At 40.3% G+C, this 18,193-nt stretch overlaps 1 protein-coding gene across 6 annotated transcripts in view; it reads left to right on the top strand.

The window, feature by feature from the left end:
* The first annotated feature begins 1,810 nt into the window (after positions 1 to 1,810).
* Positions 1,811 to 18,193, top strand: part of TBC1D5 (TBC1 domain family member 5) — a 541,587-nt gene continuing 525,204 nt past the window's right edge. For 2 of the 6 annotated variants that reach the window (XM_067737391.1, XM_067737392.1), the window contains exon 1: positions 1,811 to 2,031. The gene's annotated coding sequence lies outside the window, so the exon portion shown is untranslated. Of the gene's footprint in view, positions 2,032 to 9,035; positions 9,109 to 18,193 lie in introns of those variants that run through there. The other 4 variants (XM_067737390.1, XM_067737395.1, XM_067737393.1 and 1 more) reach the window with 4 other exon arrangements.

The raw sequence follows: 18,193 nt of genomic DNA on the forward strand, positions 1-18,193 counted from the left end.
GGGAGCAGCCCAGCAGGGAGAGTGGCCTCAGCATAAACACAATGGTGGACCCAAGGGGCAGAAAGAGTCTTACCAAAGTCTTATGTGTAAGGAATGTTCTTTTCTGTAAGTCATTTCCCAGAACACAAACTGGTGCGGGGATTTCTTAATAGTCTTCGCTTTCCATGAGTACAGGCTCTGGTAAATTTCAGTGTTGTCACTGCAAAGCCTTTTTTTAAGGCCTAGGCCTGGAACTGGCACAGATTTGTGTGTGTGTGCGTGTGCCATATTCTATTGTTTAAAGCCGTGCCAGGTCCAGCCCAGATTCAAGGGGAGAGATTACACAAGAGCATGACTTCTGTGGAGGCATGGTTCATTGTGGGCCACCAAAATAATGGTGTCCCACAGATTCTGAACCTTGGACTAGATATTTAGAGTGGAATGCTACTAGCATACCTGAGGTGGTAGCTGAAATTATTGGGTGGAATCAATCCATGGGTGTATCCATTGGTAAGTGCAGAAAAGAGCCCACCAACATGCAAACACACGAGATCTGGGTTGTGATTTTCCTTTTTCTCAGAAGTCCTTGTTAACACTGTTTCTTGATCAACATTTATCCCAACATTTTCCTGGGTTTCTGTTGCTAGTTTTATTTCTTGAACATCTTCATCTCAATATTCACTAGTTTAACAGTAATGATGACTGGTCTAGCCAGAGCTACCAGTTAGTACGTTTTTACATTTTAATTAGTTTTTCCCGATTAAATCTGGCACGAGCCACTCACTTAACCTGTCCTGCTTCTGCAACAAAAAGGGCCTGCAGAAAGTGAGGGAATCCTCCCGTGCAGGGGAGGGTTTGTTTGTGAACAAAGGTCTCCCACGCAGGGACCTTGCTCTGAAACTAGCTAACCTTTGGAAATTTGACCTTTCTCGGCCTTCGTTTCCTTTTTCTGGACTCAACAGTATCAATTTCCGTTGGGCTCTTTGTGAAGATAGGTTAACAAAAGACCATAAATCTTTTTAACTAGGTGAAGCATTTACCACTCTAATTAGCATTACCATTCATTCAAAGGCTTTCATATTGGCGAAACAAGCAAAACGGCACCGCACTGTTTAAATCATGATTAAGCAGAGGTGGAGGCCAAGGCACAGCATTTAGGCAGATCTGCATTCGGATAGTCAGTCATCCGACCTTTGCCGAGATACCATAATGCTAAAGACATACTGCCCTAGGTTATGAGGTAACATAAAATACAAGCCTAGTACTGTGGTTTGTAAAAAGTAACTGTTATGTATTATTTCTCCACGAATTATACTTAAGTAGGTATGCACAAAATGCTAGTGACTCCCACAAAGTAGCGTGGGGTACGTTTCACAGCGGAAGTGACATATTGGCTGGGTCTTGAAGCAGGAATAGGAGTCCACTCAGCTGCAACAAGGAAATGTAAATTCTTAGGCAGGAGGCCCAGCCCCTCAGAAGGTCTCACCCTGGGAAGGTAGTGGTGGTGAGTGTGAGGGTCTAAGTTCCGGGCAGAGTCCCAGCCTCCAGCTGCGCGCTGGCGGAGAGGGGGTGTGGAAAGTAGAGAGGGAAAGGGGAAGGAATGGAAAGGTGGGGGGGGGAAAAAAAAAAAAAAAAAAGCCATCCTGCGCATGCGCTCTAGCGGCAGCGTAGGAGGGCTCGGCCCGCGGCTCCCTCTCCGCCTCGCGCCTCGCGGGGCCCCACAGGCCCGGCCCCGAGAGCAAGCGCGTCGCGCCCGCGCAGTCTCTGGGCCTCGGCGGGCGCCTGCGCACCAGCGTCCTGGGCGCGCGAGCCGCGGGGTTATTAGAGGTGGAGCGCGGGGAGGGCGCAAGGCAGGAGGCGGCCGCCGTTACGGCGCGGGCGTGGTCACGTGGCCGCTGGTCACCACCGCCGCCACCCCCCTCCCGGCCTGTTCTCTCTCTGGTCGGGTCCGGCCCGGCCGGCACCACGAGCGCCCAGCAGAGACTGAGGGAGAGAGAAAGGGGAGGAGGAGGATTCAGGGAGTAGGAGCTGGGGAGCCCTCCTGCGCCACAGGTAAAACAAAATAATGATGATAATCGTAAAGCAGCCCGGGCCCCCTGAGCGCCTCCGCCTTCCTCCAGTGCAGCCCCCACATGCAGACGCTCCCGCCCCGGTCTCCCCTCAGCCTCTCAGGACGAGTCCCGCCTCCCCTTGCTCCGCCGCCGCCTCCCTGGCAGGCCTGTGGTGGTGCCGCCGCCGCCGCCGCCGCCACGGACGGGGACTCGCAGCGCCCTCCGCGTGTGCGCATCCCGGGAGGGCGGGGGCTGGGTGGCGGGAGAGTAGGCTCTTTCGCTCCGGGGCGGCTGGGCCGGGGGGCTGTTCCCCAGCCTGCTGCCTGCCCTTTGGGGTCCCGGCCGTAGGGCCCCCTGCAGCGAGAAGGCAGAGCCTGGTGGCCGGACCCGGGCTCCACTTCCTACTTGGTAGATTTCCCTGTTCCTTTCAGCCCCGGGCAGCACGCTTCCTTTGCGGGCCGGAAGCCAAAGGACCCGGAATCCCCAAATGTTTTAAAGTGCAGCCTTGAGAAGAGAAAAAAGCCTTTCACTTTTCAAGGTGGAAACGTGACCTTGTTTGAGTACGACTTCAGTTTTTTCACCTGTAGGAACATGCAAGTTGAGGCCTTTCAGGCTATGAGAAAACTTTGCAGAGGGTGAACGTTGATTTTTTTTTTTTTTTTAACGGCTCACCGCCTCCCCCACCCGCCCCCGCCATTTCCTGGAAAAAGGAGCACCAACCTCCAAAACAGTTTCCTGATTCTACAAGTGACCTAGAGTTTGTTCAGTAGCTATTAAGTAGTTTTACTTCCAGGATATGATTTATGTTTAAAATTCACATCTTTTAGATTTTTTTCTGAATAATTATCCGGAAAGAGTTTCACTTGTCACCATCGAATTCTGACTCCCCAAATTTTAGAATGCAGGTTGCACACCTTTGGGCCGGATTGCGTTGAAATTTCTAGACCCAGTCATTCTTTTGTATTCTTTGTACCACAAAATATAGCCCCAATATATGATTATGTAGTCCCTATATATTATGAGCGTGCGCTGTTACACTGTTGAAAGTAAACCTTTGAGCACCTTTGATATCAGTGATAAATTCATTTATGTGTTGGTTAATATTCTTAAGGAGCTTTTCTGATTCTACGTCTTGGTAGTTTTCACATCTTATCTCTAAATTCAGTTGTAAACGAGCATTTTTAATTTTTACAGCTATCTGCAGTAGAGTCCTGTAGAGCAGTTCTTCTCAAACTTCAGTGTGCCTAGGAATCCCCTGGGGCTCCTGTTTAAATATGCAAATTGTGATTCAGTAGATCTGTGATGCAGCTTGGTATTCTTTATTTCTTATAAGCTCCTACCTGCGGCTGGAGGAGGAACCGTTCTTGAGTAGCAAGGATGTAGATTACTTGTTTGCCAAGAAATAAAGTGTATCAATGAACAAGTGCGTTTTAATAATTCACGTTTGGTGTAGAGGTGGCTTGAGATAAGAGACACATGGCAGGATGAACTGAGCGAACTTGCCTAAGGGAAATCCCTTATGCAGAGTAAGCCAAGTCCAGGTCCCAGGGGAGGTGCTAGCGGAACTGGGAGAACTCCCTCAACTAGGAAGAGTGCAGGTATCACGTGTGCACGCTGTGTGGTGCCTACATCACTTGGCCTGCGAATATTCCATGGAAGCTTGGTGTACTTCTAATTGAAGGACTTGCTCAGCAATGGGTAGTTGGATTTTTATCAACATAAATGCTATGCATCATACTCTTGAAGGTTTCTTTTATTGGTGAACGTATTGAGTGTGTTGCTCTTTCTGTCACCCGTTCAAATGCAGCCTCAGTTGAGTAGTGCATTCCTGAGCCTTGGAAGCAAACTTGTAAACAATATAGGGTCTCCACCTGTCGATTTTTTTCCTAAATTTTAAAAAATGTAAATTGAAAAGTTTACGTTTAAAAAAAGTAAGTTGAAAAGTGTCACACGTAACTTCATATATTCATACTTTATATACATAAAAGTGGTTGTGCTTAAGTTTTGAAAAAGTTTATGGCAGTAGAACATCAACTATTTTTAGCACCGTAATTTTTATAGTCTTCATTCTAGTTCTTCACCATTGTTTTTCATGTTAAATAATATTATGACAGTACTTTTTTTCTTCCAGTTTGAGATATAATTGATGTATAGCACTCTATGTAAGTTTAAGGTGTGGAGCATAATGATTTGGCTTACATCATGAAATGATTATTATGATAAGTTTAGTGAACATCCATTATCTCATATAGATATTAAAGAAATAGAAAAAACTTTTTTTCCTTGTGATGAGAACTCTTAGGATTTAACAACTTTTTAACAACTCTTAACTTTCATATGCAATGTAAAACAGTGTTAATTATGTTTATCATGTTGTACGTTATATCCCTTGTACTTATTTATCTCATAACTGGAAGTTTGTACCTTTCGTCTGCCTTCATCCAACTCCCCCTCCCTCCACCCCTGGCTCTGTTAACCGCAAATTTGATCTCTTTTTCTATTTATTTATGTATTTATTTATTTATATATTTATTTAACATCTTTATTGGAGTTTAATTGCTTTACAATGGTGTGTTAGTTTCTGCTGTATAACAAAGTGAATCAGCTATATGTATACATAATCCCCATATCTCTTCCCTCTTGTGTCTCCCTCCCTCCCACCCTCCCTATCCCACCCCTCTAGGTTGTCACAGAGCACCAAGCTGATCTCCCTGTGCTATGTGGCTGCTTCCCACTAGATAGCTATTTTACATTTGGTAGTGTGTATATGTCCATGCCACTCTCTCACTTCATCCCAGCTTACCCTTCCCCCTCCCTATGTCCTCTACGTCTGCGTCTTTATTCCTGTCCTGACCCTAGGTTCTTCAGAACCATTGTTTTTTTTTTTTTTGATTCCATATATGTGTGTTAGCATATGGTATTTGTTTTTCTCTTTCTGACTTACTTCACTCTGTATGATAGTCTCTAGGTCCTGATTTCTTTTTCTATGAGTTAGTTTTTGAAGTATAATTGACCCACAACACTGTTATTTCCTATTACACAACATCTAGTTAAAATTTATCATCCTACAAAGCTATTACATAGTTATTGACTATATTCCGCACACTGTACATGTTATACCTGTGATTCATTTATTTTGCAACTAGAAATTTGTACCTTTTAATCCCCCTCACCTATTTCATTCCTCCTCCCACCTCTCTCGCAACCACCTATTTGTTCTCTGTAAATATAACTGTTTTGATTTTGTTATGTTTGTTCATTTGTTTTTTAGGTTTCACACGTAAGTGAAATCATACGGTATTTGTCTTTCTCTCTCTGACTTATTTCACTTAGCATAATACCTTATAGGTCCATCCATGTTGTTGCAAATGGAAAGATTTCATTCTTTTTTATGGCTGAGTAATATTGCATTTTGTGTGTGTGTGTGTGTGTGTGTGTGTGTGTGTGTGTATGTATGTATATACACACACACACCCCACATCTTCTTTATCCATTCATCTATTGATGGGTACTTAGGATGCTTCCATATCTTGGCTATTGTAAATAATGTTGCAATAAATGTAGAAGTGCATCTAGTTTTTCTAGTTAGTGTTTTTGTTTTCTTTATATAAATACTCAGGAGTGGCATTGCTGGAACTTTGGTAATTTTATATTTATTTTTTTGAGAACTCTCAATACTGTTTTCCATAGTGGCTGCACCGATTCACATTCCCACCAATAGTGCACAAGGGTTCCCCTTTTTTCCACATCCTCACCAACACTTGTTATTTGTTGGCTTGTTGATAATAGGTATTCTGACAGGTGTGAGGTGATATCTCAATGTGGTTTTGATTTGCATTTCCCTGATGATTAGTGGTGTTGAGCATCTTTTCATTTGCCTGTTGGCTATATATTCTTTGGAAAAATGTCTGTTGAGATCCTCTGCACATTTTTCAATCAGGTTGTTTGTTTTTTGATGTTGAATTATATGGGTTCTTTTTATATTTTTGATATTAACCCTTTATCAGATACATGATTTGGAAATAGCTTCTCCCATTCAGTAGGCAGCCTTTTCATTTTATTAATCATTTCCATTGCTGTGCAAAAGTTTTTAAGTTTGATGTAGTCCCATTTGTTAATTTTTACTTTTGTTTTCTTTGCCTGAGGAGACATATCCAAAAAAATATTACTAAGACTGATGTCAAAGAGCTTACTACTTAGGTGTTCTTTAAGAAGTTTTATGGTTTCAGGTCTTACGTTTAAGTCATTAATCCATTTTGAATGTATTTTTCTGCATGGTGTGAGAGAGTAGTCCAGCTTGATGCTTTTGCATGTAGCTGTTCAGTTTCCCCAACATCATTTATTGAAGAGGCTGTCTTTTCCCCATTGTATATTCTTGCCTCCTTTGTTGTAGATTAATTGCTCATGTAAGTATGGGTTCATTTCTTTATTTTGTTTTGTTTTGTTCCATTAATGTTTGTGTCTGTTTCTGTGACAGTACCGTCCTGTTTTGATTAATGTAGCTTAGTAATATAGTTTGAAATCAGGGAGCGTGATTCCTCCAGCTCTGTTCTTCTTTCTCAAGATTATTTTGGCTATTTGGGTTTTTTTGATGTTTCCATCCAAATATTAGAATTATTCTAGTTCTGTGAAAAATGCCCCTGGTATTTTGATAGGGATTGCATTGAATCTGCAGGTTGCCTTGGGTAGCATGGCCATTTTAACAATATTACTTCCTCCAGTCCATGAACACAATATGTCTATCTGTGTTGTCTTTGATTTCTTTCATCAGTATCTGATAGTTTTCTGAGTCTAGATCTCTTACTTCCTTAGGTTTATTCCTAGATATTTTATTCTTTTTGATGTGATTATAAATGTGATTAATTTATTACTTAATTTTTCTTTCTAATAGTTTGTTAATATATAGAAATGCAGTAGATTTCTGTATATTAATTTTGTATTCTGCAACTTTACCAAATCCTTGATGAGTTCTATTAGTTCTTTGGCGGCATCTTTAGGATTTTCTATGGATAGTGTCATGTCATCTGCAGACAGTGACAGTTTTACTTTTTCCTTTCTAATTTGGATTCCTTTTATTTTGTTTTTCTTGTCTGATTGTTGTGGCTAGGATTTACAATACTACGTTGAATAAAAGTTCCAGTACTATGTTGAATGAAAGTGTTGAAAGTGGGCATCCTTGTCTTGTTCCTGATCTTAGAGGAAATGCTTTCTTCACTGTTGAATGTGATGTTGGCTGTGGGCTTGTCACATATGGCCTTCATTATGTTGACGTATGTTCCCTCTCTACCCACTTTTCTGAGACCTTTTATCATAAATGGATGCTGAATTTTGTCACAAGCCTTTTCTGGACCTATTGAGATGATTGTATGATTTTTGTACTTCAGTTTGTTAATGTGGCATATCACATTAATGGATTTGCAGATATTGAACCATCTTTGCATTCCTGGAAGAAATTCCTCTTGATCATGGTGTATGGTCCTTTTAATGCATTGTTGGATTTGATTTGCTAATATTTTGTTGAGGATTTTTGCATGTATGTTCATCAGTGATATTGGTCTGTAATTTTCTTTTTTTGTATATCTTTGTCTGACTTTGGTATCAGAGTGATGCTGGCTTCATAGAATGGGTTTGGAAGTGTTCCTTCCTCTGCAATTTTTTGGAATAGTTTGAGAAGGATAGGTGTTAACTCTTCTCTGAGTTTTTGGAAGAATTAATCTGTGAAGCCATCTGGTCCTTGGACTTTTGTTTGTTGGAAGTTTTTAAAATTACCGATTCAACTTCATTACTGCTAATTGGTCTGTTCATATTTTCTGTTTCTTCTTGGTTCAGTCTTGGGAGATTGTACCTTTCTAAGAATTTGCCCATTTCTTCTAGGTTGTCCATTTATTGGTGTACAGTTGTTCATAGTAATCTCTTATGATCCTTTTTATTTCTGTGGTGTCATTTGTAACTTCTTTTTTATTTCTGGTTTCCATTTGCATGGAGTACCTTTTTTCATCCCCCTAACTTTTAGTCTGTGTGTGTCTTTACATCTGAAGTGAGTCTCTTTTTAGGTAACATATATATGGGTCTTATTTTGTATCCATTCAGCCACTCTTTGTCTTTTGATTGGAGCATTTAGTCCATTTACATTTAAAGTAATTATTGATAGGTGTGTACTTACTGCCGTTTTATAATTGTTTTCTGGTTATTTTCATAAGTTATTTGTTCCTTTTTTCTCCTTTTGATTTGGTGACTATCTTTAGTGTTATTTTTGGATTCCTTTCTCTTTTTTGCATGTGTATTTAGTATAGATTTTTGGTTTGTGATTAACATGAGGTATATGTGTGTGTATATGTGTATATATATATATATATATGTTCATCATATATATCTATATCTGTATTTCTGTATAGTTATGATTGTTTTAAGTTGATGATCTTTTAGGTTCAAATATGTTTTAATAACTGTGCATTTTTAACCCCTTCCCCCAGTTTACCATTTTTGGCATCATATTTTACATCTGTTTGTTTTGTGTATCCCTTAACTATTTGTTGTGGTTGTTTTTACAAGTTTTGTCCTTTTACTTTTCTACTAGCTTTATAAGTGGTTGATTGACTACTGTATATTTGCCTTTACCTATGAGTGTTCCTTTTGTAATTTTCATATTTCTAGTTGTGGCCCTTTATTTTTCGCTTAGACAAGTCCTTTTAACATTTCTTGTAAAGCCAATTTAGTGAGGTTGAGCTCCTTTAGCTTTTGCTTGCCTGTAAAACTTTTGATCTCTCCATCAAATCTGAATGAAAGCTTTGGCAGGAAGGGTGTTGATGGTAGGTTTTTTCCTTTCATCATTTTAACTGTTTATATTGTGCCACTTCTTCCCAGCCTGCAATATTTCTGCTGAAAAGTCAGCTTATAGCCTTATCAGATTTTTCTCATATGTAACTTGTTGCTTTTTCCTTGCTGCTTTTAATATTCTCTCTTGATTTTTAATTTTTGCCATTTTAGATACAGTGTGTCTTGGTTTGATCCTCTTTGGGTTGGTGCTGCTTAGGATTCTCTGTGCTTCCTGGACCTGGATGTCTGTTTCCTTTCCCAGGTTAGAGAAGTTTTTGGCTATTATGTTTTCAAATATGTTATTTGCCCCTTTCTCTCTTCTCCATCTGGGACCCCTTTAATGTGAATGTTAGTACACTTGATGTTGTCCCAGAGGTCTCTTAAACTGTCCTCACTTCTTTTTATTTTTTCTTTTTTCTGTTCAGCTTCAATGATTTCCACTACTCTGTCTTCTAGCTCACTGATCTGTTTCTCTGTATCCTTTAGTCTACTGTTGATTCCTTCTAGTGTATTTTTCATTTCAGTTATTGTATTCTTCATCTCTGTTTGGTTCTTCTTTATATTTTCCAACTCTTTGTTAAAAACTTGTAACTTCTCATTCTGTTTATTTAGTCTTATCCGGAGTTATCTGATCATCTTTATGATCACTGCTTTGAACTTTTATTGGGTAGGTTGCTTATCCCCACTTCAGTTAGTTCTTCTTCTGGGGTTTTATTTTGTTCCTTTGTTCGGAATATATTCTACTGTCATCTTATTTTGCCTAGTTTGCTATTTTTATTTCTGTGTATCTGGTAGGTTGGTTACATTTCATGATCTTGGAGAAGAGGTCTTTTGTAGGAGACATCCTGTGTTTCCCAGCAGTGCACTCCCCTCTAGTCACCAGAACTATATGTTCTGGGCACCTGTGTGGGCTGTGTGGGTCCTTCTGTTGTGGCAGGCTGACTGCTATTGGTGGTCTGGTAGGTATGGCTGGCCTCTGGTCTCGTTGGTGGGGCTGGGTCATGAGACAGCTGGAGGTGGGTTCCTGGGGGGTCCCGCAGCTAGTGCTGATTGGTAGGTGGGCAGAGCTGGGTTCTGGGGTGGGTGTAGGTCCAAGGGGTCCTAGCACTAGAGTCTGTTTGCTGGTGGGCAGGGCCAGTCCCTGACATGGCTAGCTGTGGTGTCTGAGGTGTTTCAGGGCTGCTGTTGGCCCTGGTGAGTGAGGCTGGATTGCAGGGTGGCTGGCTGAGGGGTCCAGGGTGTCTTGGAGCTTGGGTCAACCTGCTGATGGGTGGAGTTGGGGCCCAGGGGCTTCTGGGACTAGTCCCGGGCTGCTGATGAATGGAGCCAGGTTCCAGGTTCTCTGGCTGCAGGGCCTTGGGGGTCCTAGAGCTGGTGTCTGCCTGCTGGTTGGGCTGGGGGTGGTTCCTGACACATCTGTCTGTGGCTTCTGGGTTGTCCTGAAGCTGATGTTGGCCTGCTGGTGGGTGCGGTTGGTGCCCATCCAGTGGTGGGTGAGTCCGGGTCCTGGGGCTAGTGCCAGCCCACCTGTGGGCGGATTCGTGTATGACAGTACTTTTGAAGCACTTACTAAGTGCCAGGCACTGTTCTAAGCACTTTATGTATCTTAATTCATTTAATCCTCACACCAACCTCGAAGGAAACTGAAGCAGAGAGGGTAAAAGTCACATGCCAGCACAGAGCTGGGATTCTGGCTGACTCTAGAGTCCATGCTTTTAAGAGTCTTCTCTTTGTTGTGTTTTGGAAGAAAATAAATGAATGATACTCTTTTAAATCCCCTTTTCCTAGTACTGTTGAGAATTATGAACTTGACTTTCATTTTAAAATTCAAATTTGTCATTCTTTTTTTTTTTTTAATTTCCCCCATTTTATCCCACTTCAAAATGAAGAATTGCCTCAATGATTGTAATCTTTTCTGAATAAGACATTGAAATTTGCAGTGGTTTATTTTGTTTGCACTTGTTTGCTGGACTGGTCTCTAAGTTTGTATGTCACTGTTAAAAGTGAAAGTGGTGTCTGTTTCCTTTTGAACCTGCAGGTTTTGAGGCCTTCATTTCTTGCCTATGACTGTCTCCCCTCCCCTCTATGCATATATGGTAGATTTATTTAAGTTTGTTATTCTAACATTTAGGATTTTGAGGGGGATTGACTGGGTTACTGACTTTTTATTTGGCTAGTAACGACAATAAGAAACTAAACATTGGTCATCATTATCATATTTAATTCTGAGAAGGGAAGAATGACAGCCTTAGAATGAAGAATGGTATTTTAAGTTGAATAATTTGTGTTTCATAAAAATATATATGTCATCTGTCCCCCACCGCTTTCTGTCTCAGACCACTGAAAACTTTGTCCCACATCAGCCCAGTCTGAGGAATGGTGCTTGTACACCTGGTCTAAAACATTTCTCTTAATGTGGACAGATCATTAAAATGGCAGTGCTATACAGTTTGTGTACTAGAACTTGAGAACTGAAAGGTTGTGAATGGGGGCAGTTGTGGGAGGGGAAGGAGATGGGGGAGGGCCAGAGGCTAATTCCAGTGGCATTAATTTTCTATTAACTGGGATAATAGTAAGTTTGAGAAGGAGGTCAGTATAACAGCAAATCTGTGTTGTAAATGTTTTCTGCATGCTTGTTCTTTACTGTTATGTCTCATAATGCCATGCTGGCCAGTTACTTAGCCTCACAGTGCCTCACTTTTCTCATCTTTAAAATGAGGATAGTAATAGAAACTACCTCACAAAGTTGTTTTGAGGATTAAATGATTATATGTGTATGTATACGTGTGTATATACACATAAACACATGTAATATATGTATTATACCTATGCTGTTCTTATTATGTTATATGTAAATGTTACATACACACACGTGTGTGTATATATATGTGTGTGTGTATATATATATATATATATATATATGACGTACATGTAGATAAACAATTGTCCCTTGGTATTGGCAGGGGATTTGTTCCAGGATCCCTGTGGATACCAAAATCTGTGGATGCTCAAGTCCCTTATAGAAGATGGCATAATATTTGCATATAGTATACACACATCCTTAAGCATACTTTAGATCATCTCTAGATTACTTATAATACCTAATGCAATGTAAGTACTATGTAAATGGTTGCCGGAGCCTGGCAAATTCAAGTTTTGTTTTTGTGGACTTTCTGGAATTTTATTTTTTTTCCCCTGAATATCTTTGATTCATGATTGATTGAATCTGCAGATGTGAAACCAGAGTATATGGAGGGCTGACTGTATATATACATACAATACTTAGATAGTATCTGGTACATAGCTAATGCTACCATCTAAGTGTTAGATATTATGTTCTGCTGTGATAATCTGCAGTGGTTGATCATATCCACATATTCAAGACTGACTATATTTGAATGAACTTAATGGAAATCGTACATTTATTTGGTATAAGGCTGTAGGGCCAAGAAAACAGAAAGTTTGTGCTCTTTTGGATGCAAATACAAGATTGGTATAGTAATGATTTTATCCCTTTGGAGATTTAAATATGAATAAATATGGTTTGGCAACTCAGATCTTTCAAAACAAGGAAGTAAGGCTGTAGAAACAATAAAAGATGTCTTTGGTGGTGGTATAAAAGGATTAGTTTAAAATTTTCAAGTGTAGTGTTATGAAGCCCAGAACAAGATAACCTTTTTCTGGAGGCTTCTCTGATCGTAACTTTTACCTTCCTTGACTGACTTGTTTCTCCTTGAAATAATTCATCTTTCTTTGCATCCTCCAAACTTGGTCTGTAGTCCCTTATCTGAAACCCATGGTGGCATATGTGTCTCAGAAGTAAAAAGGTTTTGGAATTTAGAAAATTAATATGGTGCATATGCTGTATATCATGAAACCTCCTGTGGGTAGGAGCAGTCACCCCATAATCAGACACATTAATGTTCCCAGCGAAATTACACATCTTCACACTAAATAGAATAAAAAAGACTATAAAAAACCTTACATTAGTTAGACCATGTTTCTCTGACAGCTTAGAAAGTAATTTTTAGGTTTTAGAGCTTTTTGGATTTTTGGAGTTGGAGATAAGGGATTGAGGTCTGTGTGTCTGTGTATGTGTGTCTGTGTGTGTATATATATTTTTTAGTATTTATATTCATCATAGTGCCTGTCTCCTTGAGTAGACAGAACTGGAATATAGGATCTGTGTGTTAGCATTTGGTATCTTTAGCATCTATAGGGCCTGGCATGCAGTAGGTGCTCATTAAATGTCCATTAGTTTGGATGAAAAACATCTAAAGATAATATCATTCAGCCATTGTTCTGTGATCCATGTTGTATCTGTGGCTGACTCAATGAAAATATTTAATAATTTCAGATTTATTATTTTTTTAACTCAATTGCCGAGGAAAGTTGGTTATTGGACAACTTTTTTTGAAACAAAAGAGATTTGAAATAGTCATTACAGAAGATTGCAAATTTTCATAAATTTGTATTGACAAGAATGCTTATCTTGACCTTTTTATGGGTCATGAAGTCTATATTTAGAAGAATGATTTACTTTTTAAAATTGATTGGATTTAGTTATATATGATAATTATGATAAACTAGTTGTGGTATATCTGTCTAAAGAAAATGCTGCCATGGGTGAATATCTTAGGTCGAATAATCACAGTATGATAATCTAGATAGCCATTAGAAAAAAGGTGTTTTTTTTCCTATTACAAAAAGTAATGCTTATTGTGGAAATTTTATAAAAATGAATTATCAAAAATAATCACGTGGACTGTTGGATAGTTCTTAAAGTTCTCTTCAGGGTTATCGTGCTTGGAGAGGCTGAAAATAGTCAGGTTTGTAGTACAAGTACTAGTTTAGAAAGCCAAGTAACAAATGTTGGTTAGCGGGAATGTTTTATGTTTTAGTGTTACTAAAAGTTTTGTCCCTAAGTAAGATAAAAAGGTTGAACCTAAAGTAATGAGGTCTCCACTTCCAAATAGTGGGGTCTTCAGAATAATTAGATGGGTGAGAAGTAAGCTTCCACTTCTGATATGACCACCTTGGGGGAGATGCACCCGCCTTCTGATGGAGTTGGGATGAAGACTGAGCCCAACTCACAGGCTCTGGCTGCAGAGGCAAGCATTTTGTTTGCTGATAACCAGTGGGGATCAGAATCAACCCCCTTGAGAGTTTCCCAGAATGCTACCTTTGGAGTTGTTGCAGGAATCCAAGAGGAGTTACTAACACTGTATCTCTTGCCATCTTGGGGTGAGATAGTGGATTGATTGCCCTGGATCCCTTGTAGGATTTGGGGGTGAAGGTGGATTTTATAGGAGATGGGCAGATGGTACCACTATGTCAGTTTTTGTCTGCTGCATTCATTAAACTAGACTTCTTTTTCTTCATGAAGTCCAAGAATCTTGGGGTAAGAATGCTCATTTTGATAGGTCAATGTGTACGGTGTGGGGAGGATTGGGATAAATTGCCTGCCTTCTCCAATCTGCATTTCTCTTAACTAATTTAGAGTTAATTTTAATTTATTTATCCTGTGTTGTGTGTATGTAAATTGTAGCTATACACAGCTAAACATGTGCATATGTAAATAATACCTAATTTTTAAAAAATTAATTATTTTATTATTTTGGCTGTGTTGTGTCTTCATTGCTGCGCGGGCTTTCTCTAGTTGCGGCGAGTGGGGGCTACTCCTTGTTGCGGTGTGCGGGCTTCTCATTGCCGTGGCTTCTCTTGTGGAGCATGGTATCTAGGTGCATGGGCTTCAGTAGTTGTGGCACGCGGGCTCAGTAGTTGTGGCTTGTGGGCTCTAGAGCACAGGCTCAGTAGTTGTGGCGCACGGGCTTAGTTGCTCCACGGCATGTGGGGTCTTCCTGGACTAGGGCTCGAACCCGTGTCCCCTGCATTGGCAGGTGGATTCTTAACCACTGCACCACCAGGGAAGCCCTGTCTTTTTTAACTAAAAGTGATTCTTGCTATTTTGTTGCTTGCATTTATTTTTCATTTACTATTTTATGTTACTTCTGTTACTACTTTTCTGCATACTTTTTGGTCACTCCATACTATTTCATTGTATGAATGGGCTATAAGTAGTCCTCCATCCTTGGACACCTAGATTTCTCTCAATCTTTCTGATGAGAAGTGATACACTGAATATTATTGTGCCTGTGCATTATTGTTAATTTAGGAAAAACTGTGGTGAGTGGAATTAGCAGGTCGAAAGATAATTTAACAGTTTTGTTACATTTGGCTAAATTGCCCACAAGGAAGGTTGTACCACTTTACCCTTTACTACAAAACTGTTTGAGAGGCCCTGTACCTATTGTTATTGGGTATTATCTTATCTTTCTTTATTTTAATAGCTTTATTTGGGTATATGTGACCTTATCCCTGTTCCCCTTTTTTGTTTTCTTACAGTTTTTAACATTTTATGTAGTTAGATCTTGCTCTTCTTTTATTTATCTTGTAGAGCTTTTCCTACCTTATGGTTATATAGCTATTATTTTATATTTTCAACCATTTTCGTAGTTTAAATTTAAAACTTTGGGTTTGCAGTTATTCCAGAACATGTTGAGTGGCATAGTGTGAAGTGGTACAAAAAATTCTAAGCTTTTTAAAAATTAAATTTAATTAATTAATTTATTTTGGTTGTGCTGGGTCTTAGTTGTGGCTTGCATGCTCCTTAGTTGTGGCTCGCCTGCTCCTTAGTTGGGGCCAGTGGGATACTTAGTTGCAGCCGGTGGCTCCTTAGTTGCAGTTGCAGTCTCCTTAGTTGCAGCATGTGTTCTCCTTAGTTGCGGCATGTGGGGTCCTTAGTTGTGGCTTGCCGGCTTCTCAGTTGTGGTATGCAAACTCTTAGTTGAGGCAAGCATGTGGGATCTAGTTCCCTGACCAGGGATCAAACCCAGGCCCCCTGCATTGGGAGCTCAGAGTCTCACCCACTGTGCCACCAGGGAAGTCACTAAAAAATTCTAAGGTTTTTGATCAGCTAGTTTTCTCAGTACTCCTTAATGAATGACCTATTCTTTCTCCATAGATATCAGAAGATTTGTCATTTGGTCTTCTAGTCAGTCACACAGTATTTTATTTTTTATTGTTGTGAATAGGATTTTCCTGTGTGTGTGTGTGTGTGTGTGTGTGTGTGTGTGTGTGTGTGTGTGTGTGTGTGTATTTTTGCTACCAGACAATTTCTGGTAAATAGAAAAGCTGTTGATGTTTTGTGTGTATTTATTTTGTAACCAGTCACTTTCTGACTCTATCATCACAGCTTTTCAGTTGATTCTCTTACCTTTTCCAGGTAGATAAGAATACCATCTGAAGCTAGCCATTTTTGTAGAGAGATCAAATTGTGCATCGTGTTGGCTTCTTGGAGTATCAAGCATCATGAGTTTCTTTTTCTGGTCAGGTGGTGTAATGTTCTACTCCTCATGGTGAGTTTTCTTTTCAAGCTATGGTCCTTCTATGGTCCACTTAAAGTTCTCTAACCCAAAGCCTGTGATTTTCAAAATTGAGTGTAGTGGAGGCCTTTGGGAAGTGATCAGTAGACCAGGAGGCAGCAAAGGTGGGGTGGAATGGGAGAGACAGGGATGGGGACGTGCCTGATATGCCAGCTCTTCCTTCTCTGGCCCCCTTTCTGATTATCTTTCTGGACTTCTTCGATTTTGCCCTTTTTAATGCTTTTCTGGCTTCTTATTTAATTCTCCAGATATACCTTGTTTTCTTTCTTTCTTTCTTTCTTTCATAAGGTAGCTCCCCTACCTCCTTTTTACTTTGATCCGGAATACAGATGCAGTAGTGTGGGAAGTAGTCCTGAGCAGTCCCTCTGATTTCCTTCCATATTGTCACTAAAACTACTGCAAAATACCCTGACCAGTGGCCACCAAGCATCCTGTCGTGCAAAGGGTGTGGCAAGACATTGATTAAACTTAGGTTTCCTCATAAAATAAAACCACTGTTTTGGAAGCATTAACAAAATGAGAGAGACATACTTTATAAAGACAAATTGCGAGAGGATTTGTAGAGTTGTAGCTGGGTGGTTGAGGACTCCAGAGGATACAGTGAGAGATTAGTGTTACAAAGAGGGAACAGGCTTCTGAAGAGTCTGTTATCTTAGGTCTCCAACTGATTTCTTCCCTGGGCTTTAGACCTGGGGATCCGACTGCCTGTTGGATGACTCCACTTTTGGGTGGCCCACAGAAAGCTCAATTTCAGTATGTGTGCAACTGAATTTACCATCTTTTCTTAGAAAACCTATTCCCCCTCCCAGCTTGTATTATCTCACTGGTTGGCACCTCCATCTCTCTAGTTGTTCAAAGCCAGAAACCTGGCAGACACACTTTATTCCCTTTTCCCAAGTCCTCACATAAAGGTATCATGCTCTGTGGATTCTACCTCTTTAATCCAATGTCTGTTTATCCCCACTACTTCTACTCTGGTATATCATCTTTGGATGTCTAGATCATCAACTCTTGCTTATGTTTCTGTAAGGTTGTCTCATTGGTGTCCCTGTAGCCTGATGATCTTTTTAAGCTCTCATCTGATTCTCTTACACTGTAGCGTAAAACCCTTCAATGCAGCCCTCCCTCAGTATCTATCAGGGGTTGGTTCCAGGACCCCCAGCAGATATTGAAGTCCACAGATGCACAAGTTACTTGCAGTCGGCCATGTATCGGCGGGTTCTGCATCCACAGATTCAACCAACCATGGACGGAATATGCAGGGAACCCGCTTATAAGGTGGGCTGAACTGTGGTCTCCATCACCTATTTCTCAGTCTTGAGTCTCCTTCTTCTGCCTCCCCTATACTCTGTGATTTCATTATAAAGTACTGAAATCTTTGCGTTTTTGGAGCCATTTATGGTTTTGCTCCCCTCAAGCTTGGAATATTCTCTCTCTTGATCTTGCTGACTTCTTGGGAGGTCTCAGCTTAAATGCCACTGCTCCAGAAAGCTTACTTAAACCACTAAGTCTGTGTTGTACCCTTCCTGTTTGGCCAAATAACCTGTACTACAACATAACATTTATTATGTATTAGAATTGTCTTTTTATGTAAGAGCCTGCTTCCCACTTTTGACTGCTCTGTGAGCTCCAAGGCCACGTACATCACCTTTACTCTTACTCCTGGTGCTGTGCCTATTAAAAGTAGATGTCCCGTAACAGGTACTGTTCTAGGTGCTGAAAATAGAGCAGTAAATAAGAGGCTGTTCCAGTTATTAGCTGCTGTGTCATAAGCTACTCCAAACCTTACTAACTTAAGACAACAGTAATATTTATTTACTCATGATTTTATAATTTGTATAGGACATGGTACGGGAGGGGAGGTTTTTCTCTGTTTCACTTGGTGTCCATTCATTGGAGGTC

Source organism: Pseudorca crassidens, chromosome 5, assembly GCF_039906515.1.
Source record: "Pseudorca crassidens isolate mPseCra1 chromosome 5, mPseCra1.hap1, whole genome shotgun sequence".
Classification (NCBI taxonomy): Eukaryota; Metazoa; Chordata; class Mammalia; order Artiodactyla; family Delphinidae; genus Pseudorca; species Pseudorca crassidens.